The sequence below is a fragment of the Protopterus annectens genome, chromosome 17.part0, assembly GCF_019279795.1.
Source record: "Protopterus annectens isolate FY-2018-M chromosome 17.part0, PAN1.0, whole genome shotgun sequence".
In the NCBI taxonomy this organism is placed as follows: Eukaryota; Metazoa; Chordata; order Ceratodontiformes; family Protopteridae; genus Protopterus; species Protopterus annectens.
The window spans coordinates 653,503,503-653,524,134 of record NC_056751.1 but is presented as its reverse complement, the minus strand read 5'-3'; positions in this window follow the sequence as shown (position 1 = coordinate 653,524,134).

The window sequence follows — 20,632 nt, the reverse complement described above, 5'->3', positions numbered from 1 at the left end:
GCATTATAGCCATTATTAACACTGACTGATTGTGGTCTCCATAATGTAGTCTGTTTGTGTTCTAGGTGTCTATGTGTCAGCAGGATGTTGGTCTGCTGTCCTGTCCTACAAGGGGTGTAGCACTGTGGTGACACATTGACTGTGTCATATCCCGGGTATAGCTGAACACAGGTAACAGGTCTGTATAACAGTTATTGCATGTGCCACATGGCTGATAGGTCTAAGGGGTGTATTCAGATGAGTGCATGGTGGCTGATGGCAGCAGCTCTTCTACAGTGGACAATTGTAAGTGTACTGTGTGGCACCCTCTAAATGTCCATGAATAACACACACATACAGGCTTTGGTCTTGATGCAATACACAGAGACTACTGTTCACATGGATACACTTCATTTTGCATTGAACTCATTTTGGCCTATGTAATTCCACCCAGACCAAATTGCCAAAACATCATATCAGGAAATAATCAGTTTGCCAGTTTAATGTCATTGACAATGGTACTGACAGGGTATATATATGTCCTCTTCCCCAATGTAGTGCAATCCTGGGGTTGGTAAACATAGGTGTGCTGGAGTGGGTTGCACAGCTCCCAATTTGGAGGGTGTGGGGGGGCATAGAACCACACATAGTGTGATTAACAACTACTTAACCTGTTAACATAAACTGTACAGTATAACAACACACTAAGTGGGGGGATACCCACAGCAATACCCCAATGTGGTAGTTTTGCTTGAATGTATTTCCACAAGATGATTGCTTTGAAATGTTACCTTTAGCCAGTTAGTTCTCTCGGACAAATGATCTCCTGGGACATATATTTTCTGCAAACTGAAGTAGATCCCTTTACATACACACACACTTACTTGGCAACACTGAGAGTAAAGACCCTACCTAGGTACTTATTGTTACTAATGTGTTTGGCTTTAATTGCATATACCACAGAGTTTAGGGTGAGGTGTGTCCCGAGTTTATTGTTAAGTGAAGAACATCACCAGGTCTTGTACAGTATGGTAATGGGGGATGTACTGGGTGTTAATGAACAACACATATTATGACATACTGTCATATACACATTGATAAGCATATACAGTCACAGACGCATTTGACAGACCTGGGTTTAGCAGTGCTAACTACCTTGTCAGTGAGTCCATTCTGTTACTGAGATTTTGCACACAGCACATGCATCATTGAGCTGGATATTGTAAGCAGTTTCCTGTATGATTGATGGTGACAGTTGTCCTCATACAGTGGACCTTGGGACATGTACTGGGTGTACCATGGTGTAAAGACAGTATACCCAGCACCCACACCCCACATTGGATATTGTACTCACTGAAACCCATGATAATACTCTGACATACCCACAATCACACATTGACCAGGAATGCAATACAACCCCTTGACTATCTAATCAGTGCTACTACAGGGATATGCATTTATTGCACATGCCACAGGGATAGTAGGGTGAGGGTTTGTCATGGCTCTCCTAATATCAGCAACATCACTATCCCTTATAATGTATGGCATGGTTTATTGTATTTGAAGAATGTGGCCTCAGAATGCTGTCTCCAACAAATATGCACACTCACATGCATACACATATTTGCCAGGACTCAGAGGGTAACCTACACCTATCTACCCATTTGTAGAACAGTGTTATGCTGGAACTACAGGTAGCCCATAGAGTGAAGAGTGTAACAAGGTACATTTAATATCAAATACAGCAGCAGCCATTTCTAAGTATGGCAATGTTGGGTGTAGTGAGTGAAAAGGCCCTCAGGGTATTGGCAACTACAAGTTTTCAAACACACAGACACTGTTATTCTCATTAATGCACACTGGCATTTGTCAGTACTGGGGTCCATAGGTGCAAGTGTTTCTAGGTGTGTACCAGGCTAATGTCCATGGAGAGATGAGAAGAGTAGGGCATATGGTTCACTGGTATCATGCCACCTGACATCTGTCAGCAGGCCATCTATCAACCAATGCCATTTGAGTGATCTCCAGGGTGACAGTTTTGTTCAACATCGATTCATCTGGTTTTGTCTTGCAGAGGGCCAGTGAGGTGCTCCAATTGACATGTATGCAACATATATTACATAACATGGCCAGTGTCTTGATTACAGACCTGCACCTAAGTATGTTCTGTTGATTGTGGTAGTCTAGTTGAGGTATCTGTGGCATGTAGTGCATACAGGGTGGGGTTTCCTAGCTGTGACATTCAAGACACAGCTGGGCAGACATGTCAGTGTCAGTCAATCATAGAATGCCTGTAAGCAGCCAAGATAGATACCTGGCATCTGCACAAGAAATCAGCTAGCAAACAGGTTATGCATTAGGATGAATGTTTTGACAGATAGATGTCTGACACTGATAGGTATGTCATTACTACATGACAGCAGCCCTCAATGACATGTCTTAAACACATAGTAGTCTGCAGTTAATATCCACATATCAGATCAATATCCAATAGGAGATACTTAATAACATACAGCTCATACACCAAGAACACGATAGTCAGTACTTAGAATCCAGCTTTGCATGCAGGGGTGTATGGTTCCAGTACTACAATTTGCAATATACTCTTACTTGGAAAAGCACTGCTAAAAGTAGTAACGTAATGATACAATACATGCAAGTGTAACTGCATATAACCTGGGATACTACCCATGTATGAAACACATACAAAGAGAAAAGATTGTTGTACTAGCCATGTATTCTCAGGTGTCCCATACAGTATACTCAGACCCATTGTTACTGTAATGACAGCACATAGAAGCATGTTATGTACATGGAATTAAATACACATTAAATATGTCATTACCCTGCTATTTTATCAGACTGGAATGTGATCACTGGTTACCAGGGTTGAGCTATGCTTAGCAGGTGCTTAAATGTAAATGCTAAGCAGATTTGTGCACTGGTAAGTGAAGCCTACACAGTGTAAGCACCTATTTGGTTAACCCTATGTTAGCACCACTTACTGTTGTGCAAACCCACTTAAAGCTGCTCAAAACTGCCTTAACCACTCTGCAGGACCCTGTACACTATAATCACAGCAATTAACCACTAAGCCATCTGAGCTGTAAAGAGGGTTGTTGTTTTTTCAAATGTATCATTCAGTACCCATACTGAATAGTAATTAACAATTGCTTTGACTACTATAATTGTTTAGTACTTGTAAGTGAAAATAGCATTGAATCAATCATGTTTTTATGTCTAAATATACACATATCAGATAAATATGGTGGGATACATCAGGGAAGGTATATACAACACTCATGTATCCACATAAGGATATGGATATATATATATATATATATATATATATATATATATATATATATATATATATATATATATATATATATATATATATATATATATATATATATATATATATATATATATATATATATATATATATATATATATATATATATATGTATATATATATATATATATATATATATATATATATATATATATATATATATATATATATCTATAGAGCATGTCGTGGAGTCATACCTCAGCAGCATAAGTCACAACCTCTTAGTGCAAGGGAATGTAATGTAAGTATGGCATGTGTAAATGTAGAATGTTGCTATAGTAGTATCAACAGACATGTTGTATAGGAAGTCACTTCTGATACTGACATGTTCACCATCAGTTACTGACAGACATCATAAAATCATCATAGTTAAGTACCACACAAATCACAGTAATGATCTTGTGGAATACAGCAGAAATATTACCACTAAATGTGGACAGTCTAGCATAATCTGGTCAGTCCAGAGGTATACACAGAACTCCTTAGTTCAAGACGTGTGGATCAAACCTGACAAAGGGGATGTTTGCAGCCATGAAAATAGGGATATCACACAAATACTGGAACAGATAAGCTCACACAGTTGATGCATTCACACCCTCCTGTCTGTCCTAAACATATTAACTGGAGGAACAGAGGTCTCAAGCCCACATACTTCCCACTAGTTAGTGACATACATCTTCACAGCATCCCACTGCTTTTCAGAAATACACAACACATATGGTGGCCAGGCAACAGTACATCCGAAAAATAGCTGGACATAACATCACACTAGGCAAATACATTGACATGTCACAAAGAATTGTGTAAACTACAGGCAGACTGCCACAACACTGACCCAAGTTTCCTATGGGGTAATACACATGTACTTGCAAATATTGCAGGCACTGCAGGCATGCAACAGCATGGAGTAACAGATGTACTGTGTGAACAAAACCATCCTCATATTTGCCACTCACACACTAACCCTACATTTACTGGCCCAATTCACAGTGTAGTCTGATGCCTGACTGTGGTATGGGACATGTCTCAGTCTGGGCCTACAAACATATATGCTGATAGGGTACCAGAAACTGGAGGAGCATGCAACGTCAGAAAGAATAGGACCAAGAACACTGACATCCACCAGTCTGTACGCAGGCCAAGTAACATATTACAATACACTGCTACATAATACTGACACTCTGTCAACAATCACCATAAGTACACAGACCTCACTACTATACAGACAACAGAATGTCCATGTCTTGTCCTCAAATATAAGGCCTACTATACATAACATGTCAAGCAGTCTGACATATCACTGGCTTGTTATTAGGAATGATGTTAGTAAATAATGATATACTGTACATATGCACCTCTTACTGCATGACATATGGACAAAGGGTGACAGACTTGGGGGACAGAGTCACAAACACAGGGCCAATATTGACATATTGCTGTGATAAACTGAGAAAATTCCTGGTGTAACAGGGTTTGTTGTGACATATCTCATTTGAGAGATATGAAGTCAGTATCTCACATGGACGTCACCATGTACTGACTGCAATCACCAGAGTATGTTACTGCATTTCTAAAGACAGGAAATGTGTGAGTAACACACCACATCTAAGACTCAAAACTCTGGTCTGTCTGCAGATAGCCCTACAGGTGAGTGTTTCCTCAACCACATAACACTGCCATGCCAGACTTCAAATCAAGTAGAACAGCCATATCCACCCAAGCCTTGTTAAACCAACATTACTTCAAATGTAGAACAGCAATACTTACATTCTGTCCCCATGTCTGGGACATCCCCTCCTGCATGTTAGCCTGTCTCCACAGTGTATGTTGTAAGACGTATTTCCAACTACCCTCTGTGATGCTGTTTGTCAGACACCCACATGAAGTCCTGCTCACAGTGAAGGAAAAGGGCCAACACCCACATGACGTGCTTAGTTATTGGAGTGGGTTTCCATCCAATTGGCTATAGGAATGATACCACAGCTGTTCCACATGCAATTAGCATGTGGTGGACTCCAATCTGTGCACAGGCTATCAGCTGATCATGAGCATTACTTACAAAAGTTAAGCTCCTGTCTATGCAAAACAGATGTACTTTTCTACATCCACCAGAGAGGGAGAGAGAGAGTGAGAAAGTAAGAAAGGAAGGTAGTAAGAGCCAAGCGTGTTTCTGTATGATCCATGGGTTGAGAGGGGTATCTGGGTATTATAACAGTTGCCTATATTGTTTACTAATCCATACTGTCACATAGTAATTGCACATAGTTGTACACATTTATGGCTGTGGATTGTCTACAATAACCTCTACAGTGTTTGAAAACTGTTGGCTCTGTAATGTGGACATTGGGACATATAGGTCCTCAATATAATGATGTAGCAAAACCAACACTGCAATGGATACCGTAATTACACAATCACCCTCACAACAACATAAGATACTGATGACATACATTTACCAGAACTGAGTTTCGAACACCTACCTGACTATGTATTGTTCTTACAATGTTACACAGTTATTGCACGCACAACAGAGTTTACATGTTCAAAAGCTGTCCAAAGGTATCTTTGAAGGTGAGTGACATCAGCAGCAGTGCTAAAGGGAAGTGTAATAAGTGTGAATGTCTACAAAAACAGGTGTCAACAATGACACACACACACACACTCTCACAGAAATGCACACATTATCACAGGATCAGGATTAGAACTCATATTTAACTAGTTTGTTATACTACAGTATTATGCAGTTATCACAAGCGCCACAGAGCTTATAGGGTTGAAACATGGCCAAAGGTTTATTTCAAGGTGACTGACATTAGCAGGCATGCTAAAGTAGGGCAATGGGAGGTGTAGAGAGTGTGAATGGCTTCAAAATCATTCATCTCCACACACACACACACACACACACACACACACACACACACACACACACACACACACACACACACACACACACACACACACACACACACACACACACACACACACACACACACACATACACACACACACACTTGCCAGTACTGAGATGCAAAGGTTCATTGCTTCACAGGTGTGTAGTAGGTGAATGGGCATGAAGGCTGTACAAGGCTAGGCCAAGGGAATACCTTGGCATCAGGCCCCAAGACAATAGTCCCTAGTGTAGCTCAGGTGTGTAGTCCCTGGAGTGGTCCCCAGGGGTGGGTATTCACCATCCACTTGTCTGGTTTACTATTGTGGGTGGCTAGTGATGTGCACTGCTTTCCATGTATGTGATCTATACCCCATAACATGGACAGTGTCTGGGCTGTTCACATGTCCTACAAGCATTTTTTTTTATGTGTGGAAGTGTACTTGAGGTCTCTGAGCCATATTGTGTGGACAGATTGTTATCTTCTGATGTAACATTCCTGACCTCATTTGGTGAGACTTGGCTATGTAACTGAGGTCATGCTTGCACCTACATTGACAGCATGATACAGGTATTCAGTGGGGTTAGTGGCATCTGTCCATACAGGGCATGTGTATAAGGCATGGTATTCCCTTTGTGAGTTACATTTGCAGACTCTACAGTTGTTGCAGGTGTCCAATGGGGAACATAGCAAAAGGGCCACTGTACACATTTATTTGCTTACTGAGGGGATGGAACAGGGTGCCATGTCCTTTTACTTGCTGGATAACACACACTCAGTCAGAAGATGTAACACATCAAACTACTTTCTGATGTCAGTGACACTGTTGTGGTCAACAGGAATATAGTCCACTGCAATCACACCATGGTTACTATCTGTGAGGCAATATGCAGGGAACTACCAATGCAGTGGTTGTTGCCTAGACAAGTGTGTTTGTGCATGAGAAGTGGGTGGAGAGTATTCTCTGAGGAATAGAAGGGATGCCTATATTGTTCACCAGTCCATAATGTCACATATAGGGCTATGGATTGTATACACCAACCTCGCCGGTGTTTGACATCTATTGTCTTTGCAAGGTGGACATTGTGACATATACTATGTCCTGAACATAATAATTTATCAAAACCCACCCCACGATAGATCTTGTTATTATACAATCACAGCACCCTCCACACAGAATACTGATCACACACACTTGCCAGTAATGAAATTCAAACCCCTACCTAGTTATGCATTGCTACTACAGTGTACCACATTTCTTTCACAGGTGCCACAGAGCTTATAGGATGGCTGCTGTCCCAAGGTACTTCTACAGTGAGGAACATCACCAGCCCTTGTAAATATTGGCATTGGGTGATGCAGTGGTTGAGAGATACCAAAAATAATTTTACCCTACACACACATTCAAATTTCCCATGGATGAGTTTCAAACCTCTATTTAGCAATTGTTACGGACCATTATGTCACACATTCACCACACACACCACTGACCTTACATGATTTAGGTTTGGCAACAGGTACTTCTAAGGTGAATGATATCTTCAGGACTGCTAAAGTCAAGATCTGAGATGTGTACTGGGTGTAAATGGGGCCAAAATCTTCGAGGTACAGACATACATATGTACAAACACAAACACTTGCCACAGATGAGATTGAAACTCATACCGATGTAGTTACTGCCACTACATTGTTCCACATTTATGGCATGCAACATGGAGCTTACATGTTGGAGAGCTGTGCCAAGGTATCTTTGAAGGCGAATAATCAGCAGCAGTACTAAATGAGGGGTAAGGGGAGAATAGTACGTATCAATGACAATAAAATCAGGTATCATCAAAGACACACACTCTCTCACCCAAACACACACATTTTCACAGTTGCCATCTCTGGGATTAGAGATCCACCCTAAGGAGTATGCTACACTACAGGACTATACAGATATCATAAGTGCCATGGAGCTTACATGGTAAAGAACTCTCCACAGGTATCTTTGAAGGTGACTAACATCAGCAGCAGTGCTAAAGGAGGGGTAAGGGGAGACTTGCAAATGTAAATCTCCATAAAATCAGGTATTATCAAAGACATACACACTCTCTTACACAAACACACACAGTTTCTTTGTCTGGGATTAGAACTCCTACCTAACTAGCATGCTACACTACAGTATTACACAGTTATCAGAAGCGCCACAGAGCTTACATGTTAGAGAACCTTCCACCTTTCTTTGAAGGTGACTAACATCAACCGAAGTGCTAAAAGAGGGGTAAGGGGAGAGTAGTAAGTGTCAATGTCCATAAAATCAGGTATCATCAAAGACACACTCCTCAGGATAGAGCACGCTCTGCACGATGTGCAGGAATAGTGCAGGAGCTGATGGAGGCAATATGGCCACCGAGAGATCCAGGAACAAGCTAACGGGATGTGCACGAGCACCCCTGCACTATTTTTGCATGAACACAGCTCCTGTATGCTAATGACCCCATTTGGAGGTGAAAACCATGCAAATGAGGTAAATTAGTGATCCAGGAAGCAGGCAGCCATCCGTGCAGGATTAGTGTAACCTGCAGAAATGTACTCGGTTAGTAATCGAGTACATCTCTGCAAACTACAAAACGGAGCTATGACAGCTCCAAAAAAAGGGTGTATATAATGTGGAAAGCATGCCAATGGCCAAATATATAGCCATTGGTATGGAAAACAGCTTCAAAATAACAAAAAATAACTTTTATTTTTTATTTTGGCCATTTAAGCATAGGGCAGAGGCTTGCAAATTGGATCGGCCAGAAAATAGAAGTAAAACCTTGAATAAAGCTTTTTCTGCAAAAAATCTGAATTTTGCCATTATATTCAATGGCAGGCAGAAGACAACAAGGCCAGTGAATAGTGGTTGCTAAGGGGGAAGGCTCAGTGTTACACTTTTAACTAGGCATTAGCAGGCAATTCTATGAAAATGAGGGGAATGATACCGAATCATAGATTTTCCCTCATGGTTAGGCTGCACCCAACTGTGTAGGAGCAGGAAAACCATGGTGCAAGCCAAAGAGTTCGTTGACATTGCAGAGGGGTGTGTCAGACATACTGTAAGCTTATTGGAGCTCTTTGGCTTGGGTTTGCCCTTAGCTTAGCTGAGCTACAGAAGGGGTGTGTGTCTGAAGTTGCCAAGCACACTTTACATTGCTTAAATGGGTGTGCGTGCCACGCACAGGGTTCTAAACAAAAAGAAAAAAGTAAACCAGGAAATAGCAGCTCTGCTCACATCTGAGTACTGTGTTTGTGCGGCGCACCTTGGGGCTTAAACAGGAAGGCAATGGGAAAGGAAAACAGCAGTGGGAAGGTAATCAAGGAGAATTAGCATAGCTGGCAGGTGAAATGTATTGGAATCAGCCAATTATACAGGCAGCAGCACAGCCCAGCCCAGCACACTACTATAAACTATGCAAAGACCTTTCCCTCTGGTTTTCACACAAACTCTACACCACTGGTGTACACAAATGGAGAAATTTTACCTAACAAAAGCAACAAAATGATAGGGGCTGCATTCACTCTCATAAATCAACATGTGGAAGAGGCTGAGGGTGGTGAGGATGAGAATGCTGATGAGCAACCCACAGTGAGGAGAAGGAGAAGAGTGTTACCTACCTGGGGCTACATGACCTGGAGAAATTGGAGCACTATAGGGTGGACAGGGACCTCCTACAGCAAATTGTTGAGCTATACCAGCCACACCTCACACACAGAACCAACAGAGGGAAACCCATCCCAGTGGATGCCAAAGTATGTGTAGGCTTAAAAATACTAGCCACAGGTACCTTCCAAAAGCCAATTGGTGATATCATGAGGATCTCACAGGCATTAGCATCCAGGGTACTCCACCAGTTCCTGGATGCCATGTCAGCACATGCTGGTGAGCACATATATGTCCTTAACACCCATGAGGCATTGACCAGCAATATGCATCTCTTCCACCAAATAGCAGAATACACTGAGGTAGTGGGTGCTATAGACTGCATGCACATACACATCAAAGCACCACCTGGTGAGCAGGGTAGAGTCTACATAAACCACAAGGGCTTCCCTTCCATCAACTACCAGGTCATGTGCGATGCCTAGGGCACTATAATGAATGTGTGTGCTGGCAGCCCTGAAAGATATCACGACTCCCACTTCTGGCATATGATGCAGATGTACCAGATATTTGCTAATGGGGACATCCCATATGGCTACCTAGTGGGGGATGCTGGTTATGCACTGGAGCCATGGCTGATGACACCCATCAGAAATGCACACACACCAGAACAAGAATTCCATAATGAGGCACACGACAGACCAGAATCATAACAGAGCGTGTGTTTGGGATGCTCAAGTCAAGGTTCCAGTGCCAGGACATATCTGGTGGAGCCTTACAGCACTCCCAGCTACATTTACCCAAATTGTCATTGTATGTACCATGCTACACAATATAATATTGCAGAAAGAGCTGCAGCAGGAACAACATGGGGCAGGGCCACACAGCCCCCCACCATTGCCAAGGCCTGCACAGGCACACAGTGACTTGGAGAAGGAGCAACCTGAGCCTGACCCAATAGGCAGAAGTAGGTGTGCCCAGTATGCCCATGCCTTGGCAAAGAGGCAATGCATAGCACATACACTGACACTAGGAACCCAGGGGAATGACACCTCACTCCGACTCGCACATACAATAAAAAGGGATGCCAAATATGACACTACCTGTGCTTAACCATGTATAGAGAGTGTACTATGTGCATCCGACATAGTCAGCCCTCCAGCACCATCCTCAATACTGGCAGAGCCTCAAGGTAAGTTATGCTCACTATCAATTGCTGAATGGAGTAGAATATTCTGCTACCTGTATCTATGGTATGGATGTGAGCATGTTAGGGAATCGGGTGGCTGAATGGGATGCCAGCAGATAGTAGACACCTATATCAGCAGCATGAAATTCTTAACAAATACTGGTGTCAACATAGTAGGCAGTACTAGACAAGGTGACAAAACCCACTGCAGGACATGTGGTGGGCCAAATGTGTGTCCATAGGACACACACATGCATGTCAGTGAGGCTCACATACCCAACAACACTCTCAGTCAGCAGGACAGGTGTAGACAAACACAAACAAAGGCTGTGCTAAGGCCTCTGATTGATGGCTATGGAGAACAACCCCCCTCCAGACCTACACAGACAGACTACAACAGGTCAGGCAGTGGGATGTTAGTTCTGAAGGGTAAGACGTCTGAAACTGAAATGTAGGTCAATAAAACTGTAGTACACTGATATGCCTCTAGTCAGCATGACAGGTCAGAATACAGAATGAAATGGAGTACCTGAAATACCAGTACAGTCATAGAAAATCCTATGTAGAAATGTAGTAACATGTATGTGTAGGTATAATAAAAGTGGAGCACAGATTACCTGAGCTGGCCAAAGTAACAGGATAGATTGTAGCACATGTACAATATGCAGGGCTGTGTGTGTTAGGTTGGTGTGTGTTGCATATTGTGTGAAAGTGGTCAGCATGTAGGCATGGTGGGTTTTGTCCTGCTGGCCAATGGCTGGTACTGTTGATGACAGGCCCAAGTTCTCACAACTGCAGTGCCAAACACAATGCATCCCAGCAAGACATATTCCAGCAGTAGCCCATACTAATTGTTCAGATGTAATATCTGTCACCATATGAAAGATGGACATGGCATGAATGTGAGCCCAGACATGCAAACAGTGCACAGGTGGAAGTACCCTAGACAGAGAGTGTATAAAATGTTACTGTCAAATGGATACAACTTTGGAATTGTACATACAGGTTAGCAGCGCATTAGTTGGCTATGTAATATGGAATACCAATGTCATCTGGCCAAACACTGGCAGACCACAAAAGGCACAGGTATGAAGTACTGTGAAACTGCTGATGTCCCTGCACAAGCCAGCATAAGTGCAATGCCCCACGTATATCTGTGAGTCAGCTGCAAATAGCTTCCATAGTACACATGCACTCAACTCATCCCACCATCAGCCACAGGTACCTCACAAGTATTATCCCTGTTGTTAGGAATAAGTACAATATGACCCCCACCTCTGTATGGGAATAGCCATAGAATGCAGTATGCTGAAGAGGTGTCCCATGCTGGTGTGTCCCTAGCTGTAAGCAGCACCCTGCCATCATCCACACCAATGGATCAATAAGGACAGAAACTATTATTATTATTAACACCTTGAACACCTACCCTGTCACCTCAGGGGAATATAGTGGCTTGCAGCCTGTGATCATAGAAGTGACACAATGCACTGGCCTGCTACAGATGGTCTGCATCAGTACCAAATGCTCTATAGTCCTCTTTCAAAGGCCTGTGTCTCACCCATACCACCTATGTATGTTATTTCATGGACTCCCAAATAACATAATGTAGTCCACAGAACCCAAATGCAAGGTCATGTTGACAAATCCCAGCAGCATGTCCACCATGTCCTACTGCATGAACTGTGGACCAACCCCTAAATACTGCTGGGATGATGTGATAACTATAGGGATACTTATCAGATAATGTTTGCATAATGTTCGGAAGAGGATAGAATAACAGTGGGGGGTAGAAGCATGAATGCCTTGGAGTGTGTGAAGTCTGAAAATCAGCTGCATGCACATACTATCCCTACATGCAAACACAGGAAAGGGTGGCTACAAACCTGCTCCTAAACCACAGTGTGGAAGGGTAATGACCAGAAATATGAGCCCTGCCTCTGGGTAACCTGTGTGAATCTGTACAGCTGTGAGGTATGGCCACAGCAGGATATGGCCATACTGTCACGTTGATGGATATACAAGAATGGGATCCTCAGCCACCACAGTACCAAGGTGCTGAACCATTTACACAGACCCATCAGCAAGTGTCTGCAGCTCCCCCTCCAGAATGGCATGATTGTGCAAGAATATGTAGGCTGTAGACCAGAATACTGGACAGAGCTTCATTCATCCTGTGTTCCCCCGGAAATTACTGGAAGCAAATATGTATACATGTCAGTAGATGACATAAAACATCACAGTGTAAAACAGTACATATGTCTGAATATCTCTGCTAACACCAAAACCATGTAGCAGAAGCAGCACAGACACAATTACTTACAGTAATGCACTATCCTTTGCCCATTGTGACCCCATATTGTCAACTGATCTAGAGATATCCTGCAGAAATAGGTTGTTAGCTGTTTGTGTAGAACACAAAAGCCTGCAATGGAGTAAAACCTACCTGGAATGGATTCACACATTCATTACAGAAGGTTATACTAGGCATGCTCCCACACTTAGAGAAACAAAGCCCATATCTGACAACAAAATACAGAAAGGTCATACTTGGCATGCTCCCACACTTACAGAAATTAAGCCCATGTCTGGAACAACAGTGGACTATACATATCTTAAAGTCGCAGATGTTTTTGCACACACTCCACATTGCACACAAGTCATGCTTTGCACACACATCGGATAGGAAAACACACATATATCCAAGGACAACACACTATAATAGGCCAAACTTACACATACATAGATGTGTGGAAGAAAGTGACAGACAGTGACAAAGAGCTTCCCATCATGAGGCCTGTCCCACCCAGCACACATCCAATTGGTTAAAACCACATGATGTGCAAATGCCATTCACTGTAGACATTTGCTTCAGGTATCCCTCAGTACTATAGTATCTGTGGTGCTTGTGATAACTGTGTAACATGACTGTACAAGTCATTATTCATCTAGCAGTTGTATACGCATTCCTGTTAAATATAAACCTGTGTGTGACTGAGTGTTGTGTGTGTGCTCCCAGATGAATGGTTTATGGCCCATGCACTCACATTGCACTCCCCATTGCCCTACTTTGGCAAGCCTGCTGATGTCATTCACCTTGAAATACACCTTTTGGGAAAAAGCAACCCTATAAGCTCAGTGTCGTGTGCTATAACTGTGTAGTGCTATAGCATGATCTACTAGTTAGGTTGGAGTTCTAATCCCAGACACAGTGACTGTGTGTGTGTGTGTAGGGAGCAATGCTTTTGTGGCCATTCACAGTCACTACACATTCCATTACCCTACTTTGGCAAGCCTGCTGATGTCATTCACCTTGAAATAAACCTTTGTTGAAAGAAAAGCCTTATAAGCTCCGTGGCACATGCTATAACTGCGTAATGCTATAGTATGATATACTAGTTAGGTAGTTCTAATCCCAGACATGACAACTGTGAAACTCTGTATGTGTTGTCTGTGTAGGGATCAATGCTTTTGAGGCCATTCACAATCACTACAATTTCCATTGCCCTATTTTGGAAGCCTGCTGATGTCATTCACCTTGAAATACACCTTTGGTGAAAAAGTAGCCTTGTAAGTGTCGTGGCACATGCTATACCTTCGTAATGCTATAGTGTGATGTACTAGTTAGGTAGAAGTTCTAATCCCAGACGTGGCAACTGTGAGGCTCATTTTGTGTGTGTGTGTGTGTGTGTGTGTGTGTGTGTGTGTGTGTGTGTGTGTGTGTGTGTTTGTCATCAGTATCCTGTGTGGAGGTAGCTGTGATTGTGTAATAACAGGACTCATTGTGGGGTGGGTTTTGCAAATTTCTTATATGGAGGACCTATTATATGTCACAATGTCCACCTTACAAGGACAACAGATGTCAAACAGCAGAGAAGTTGGTGTAGACAATCCCTACCCCTACATGTGACATTATGGATTGGGGAACAATACAGGCAACCCTTGTATTACCCAGAGAACATTCTACACACGTCTCATACACAAACACACATGGCTAGGCAGCAACCACTATGTTGGTAGTTCCCTGCATATTGTGCACAGATAGTAACCACAGTGTGATTGCAGTGGACTACAGAGCACATGGCACCCTGTTCTATCCCTACAATATGCAAATAATTGCATACAGTGATCCTTTGCTATATTCCCCACTGGACGCCTGCAACAACTGCAGAGTCAGCAAATGTAACCCACAAAGGAAATACTATGCCTTATACACATGCCTTGTATGGACAAATGCCACTAACACCAGTGAATACCTGTATCATGCTGTCAATGAAGGTGAAGGATCAACCTGAATTCCATTTCCAGTTCTCACCACATGAGGTCAGGAATGCAACATCAAATGATATCAGTCTGTCCACACAACATGCCCCAGACACCCCAGGTACACTTCCACATGTCACAGAACATGTATGTGGGACACGTGCATGTCCCAGACACCATCCATGTTATGGAATATAGAACACATACATAGTGAGCATTGCACAGCACTGACCATCCACAATAGTAACCAGATAAGATCTATATATGACCATATATATAACGCAATATAGATGTATATAAATATATATATATATGAATATATATGTGTATGTACATGTACACATATATCTACATATGTGTGTGTGTGTGTGTATATATATATATATATATATATATATATATATATATATATATATATATATATATATATATATATATATATATATATATATATATATATATATATATCCGTGTTAGTTGTAAACATGACTGTTACCTTTCCAGATGTATCACACCGTATTTATCTGATATGTGTATATTTAGATATAACAACATATGTGATTCAACAGTAATATCACGAACAAGTCCAATGCCATTGTAGATGTTGGAGCACTTGTTCAGTACTATTCAGTATGTGTACTAACAGATATATTAGAAAAATAACACAGCTGTGATGGCTTTGTGGTTAAGTGCTGTCACTATAGTGTATAGGGTCCTGGGCTCAAGACCTGCAAGGGCTGTTTATTTTGTTGCTGGGCAGAACAAGGGCTGTTGGATACAAAGTGGTTAAGCAGCTTTAAATGGGTTTGTATGGGTTTGCACACTGGTGAGTGATGCTAACGTATGGTTAAACGTACAGGCACTTACACTGTGTAGTCTTCGCTTACCAGTGCGCAAATCTGCTTAGCATTTATATCGCAGCAATGCTAAAACCTGCTAAGCATGGCTCAGCCCTGGTAACCAGTACTCACATTCCAGTCTGATAAAATAGCAGGGTAATTACATCTTTAATAAGTGTATTTAATGCCATGTACATAACATGCGTATATGTGCTGTCATTATAGTAGCAAGGGTTGTGAGTTTACTGTCTGGGACACCTGAGTATATATGGCTTGTACAACACTCTTTTTTGTTTGAATGTGTTACATACATAGGTAGTATCCCAGGTTATATGCAGTCACACTGGCATGCAGTGTATCATTACATTACTACCGTTGGCAGTGCTTTCCCATGTAAGAGTAGATTGCAGAATGTAGTACTGGAACTAAACTCTCCTGCATGCAAAGATGGACTCTTGAGTCTTCACTGTCATGCTCCTGGTGTGTGAGCTGTGTCTCATTAAATATTTCCTACTGGATATTGACATGTGGAAAATAACTGTAAACTACTGTGTGTATAGCACATGTCAGTGAGGACGGCTGTCATGTAGTAATGGCATACCTATCGGTGTCAGATGTCTATCTGTCAACACATTCATCCTATTACATAGCTAGTTGGCTTGCTGATTTCTGTCTGTCCTCTGTACAGATGTGCAGATGTCGAGTGTCCATCTTGGTTACTTACAGGCACTCTATGCTTGACTGACACTGGCATGTCTGTCCAGCTGTGTTATGAATGCCACAGCTAGGAATCCACACCCTGTATGTACCACATGCCATGGATACCTCAACTACACTACCACAGTCAACAGATCATGCTTGTGTACAGTTCTCCAAGACAGACATTGACCATGTTATGTAATACATGTTGCATACATGTCAACTGGAGCACCTCACTGGCCCTCTGCAAGAGGAAACCAGATGATTGGCTGATGCATGCAACTCTCACCCTGTGGGTCACCCTTGTGTTATCTCTTGATAGCTGGCTTGCTGGCACATAGCAGGTGGCATAATACCACTGTACACACATCCCCTACACTTCCCATTTCTACATGGAAAGTAGCCTGGTACACACCTATAAACACCTGCACTGATGGACCCCACTACTGACAAATGTGTATGTGTGCACTACTGAGAATACCAGTGTCAATGTGTTTGTATACCTTTAGTTGAGAATACCCTGAGGCCTTTCACACCCACTGAACCACCCCATTACCATAGTTAGATGTGGTTGCTGATGTACCGGACATTACATATACCTTGTTACACTCTTCTCCCTAAGGGCTACCTGGGGCTTGCAGTACCAGCACAACACTGTTGTACAAATGGGTTGATAGGCATGGGATACCCACTGAGTTCTGACAAGTGTGTGTATGTGTGCATGTGTGTATATTTGTAGAGTACAGCATTATGAGGCCACATTCTCCTAACACAATATGCCTTGCAACACATTATTAGGGATAGTGATGTTGCTGACCATAGAAGAGCCATGAAAATGCATCACCCTACTATCCCTGTGTCATGTGCATTAGATGCATATCCCTGTAGTAGCACTCTTGGGATAGACAAGGGGTTGTATTGCAGTCCTGGTCAATGTGTGATGGTGGGTATGTCAAAGTGTTATCATGGGTTTCAGTGCGTACAATATCCACTGTGGGGTGTGAGTGTTGGATATACTGTCTTTACACCATGGCACCCCTGGTACATGTTCCATATTCCACTGTATAGGGACCACTGTCACCATCAACCATACAGGTAACTGCTAACATTATCCAGCCCAGTTATGCATATGCTGTGTGCAACTTATCTGTAACAAAATGGGCACACTGACAAGGTAATTAGCACCAATAAGCCTAGGTCTCTCAGATGTGTATCTGACTGTTATGTGTTTGTCAATGTGTATATGACATTATGTCACACTATGTATTGTCCATAAACAACCAGTACTTCCCCCATTACCATATTGTACAGGCCTGGGGATGTTCTTCACATAACATGTAACCTGAAACACACCTCATCCTAAAAGCTGTGTGGTGTGTACAATTAAGGTCACACACATCAGTAGCACTACATACCTAGGTAGGGGTTCTAGTCCCAGTGTTGCCAAGTAAGAGTGTGTGTGTATGTGAAGGAATCTACTTCCATTTGCAGAACATACATGTCCCAGGAGGTAATCTGTCCGAGAACTACCTGGCATATGCTAACACTTCACAAGTATCATCCTGTGGAAATACATTCCATCACAACTAGTGGTAGATGTGTAAATGCCCACTTCCCCACTGTACAGGTATGCAGAAATACTGGGGCTGGTATATATCGCTGGGTGTGGCTCTTGTGGACACAGCCGCCATCATTGCAGTTACTGTTGAGTGTATCCCCCCACTTAGCTGGCCGTAATACTGTACATTTCATGTTAACAGGTGAAGTAGTTGTCTATCACCCTATCTGCAGTTCTACAGCACCTCTCACCCTCTAAAAGGTAGGGCTGTGCCACGCACACCAGCACACATATGTTTACTGAGTTGAGGATTGCACTACATTGGGGAAGGGGACATATACCCTGCCAGTACCATCATCAATGACATTAAACTAGTGGACTGCTTATTTCCCAATGTGTTGTTGTGCCTGTTCTGTCTTAGTGGAATTACATAGGCTACAATGGGTTCCTTGCACAGGTATATACATCCATGTGTACAGTATTCTCTGTGTATTGCATCAACACCAACACCTCTGTGTGTGTTATACACAAATGTGTGGTGTGTACCAACCAGTAAACAGTTTGTGGGAGCATATGTGTGCACACACTTATCATGATGGTTTGATGCACCTAGTTAAACTAAAACAAAACACAACTGCAAACTCGATAAAACAAAAACAAAGGCAAATCCACCAAGTAATAGTCCACGATACAACATAAAAGTTTGTAAAATTTACTGTGAGCGCTTTCATGCACTTCTGAAAAGACTCTTGCTACCCCCACAGTGCCTTTTTTGGGCAAGGCTCAAAAGACAAACCCACCGCCATAGGTATCACAAGGGATAAGAAACTAAGAGTAATGCTACTCAACGCCAGAAGTCTAAACCTCAAGATGCACGCACTTGAAACTCTCCTTAGCATGGAGAACATCGATATCTGTGAAGTAACAGAAAATTGGTTCAGGGCTCCCGAGAGCACCCCAGCACTACCACGTTATACCTCATACCATGCTTTTCGGCCCCAAAACTTGGACCGAACTACAAACGGAGGGGGGTATCAATATTCATCAAAGATACACACACCTCTAGGTTGGTGGCACAGCACGAAGCATCACAGACTATCCATGTGCAACTAACAGTGGGTAAAACTGCCTTCCAGTTTATATCCTGCTACAGACCACCCTCCCAAACCCAGGAACCCCACTCAGCCTTCCTGAGAACACTGGAAAATATGAAGGTCTCTCCAAACACCATTATATTGGGCGACTTCAACTACCCAAACATAGACTGGGAGCATTACTCTAGCTCCAACACCCTAGCCCAAAGGTTCCTAAAATTCATAAACTCAAATGCTATGGAACAACTTGTTACCACTCCCACAAGAGTGGAAAACATACTGGACCTGATCATCACCAACATGGGGACTCTATGCTCCAGACCAGAAGTGTATCCCTCACTGGTAAGATCAGACCATAAACTAATCCAACTGGATATTCTCATCCCGACCCCACCCCCTGCCCAGAAAACCACAGTGAAAAACTTCTCTAAAGCAAATTTCACACTCCTCAAAACTGAGGTGGAATCCTTCAAAGCCCCACGGGCCTGTGGAAAGTACGGCCCAGACCGCAGAATCCTTTATAAATGCATTCTATGAACACCTTCAGGAATGTATGGATCATGCAATCCCAAATAAAACCAAGACCCAATCCTCCAAAGGCAGACGTCCTGTCTGGTGGACCCCAGCCATAAACAAACTACACAAAAGAAGGAGGAGGAAGCTACTACATGATAGAGCAAAATCCCCAAAAGGGAAGGCGTCTCTGATCAGTATTAGCAATAAACTATGGGCACTCATAAAATCTTCTAAGGCCAGCTTCGAGAGAAAAATTGCACAGGACACTAAGGATAATCACAAGGCTTTCTTTAGTTATGTTAGGAACCTGGGTGGGAATTCCCAGATATGCTCAGAATTAGTCCAAAATGACAATAAAAATACACCGAACCCACAGACATTGCAAACCTCCTAGCTGACAGGTTCAGCGCAAACTTCTCCCCCCCCACCAAAAGGGCAAATATCTATCCCAGCAGAGTGCTGCCCCCCTGACATCTCAGATGCTCAGGCAAGAGCTGCCCTCTCCAAAGCAAAAAACACAGCATCAATGGGACCAGACGGTGTCCCGGGCTGTGTCCTACATGAACTCCAAGAAGAGCTAAACCCAAACATAAAACTACTGTTCAATCTCAGACTTACTACAGGATATGT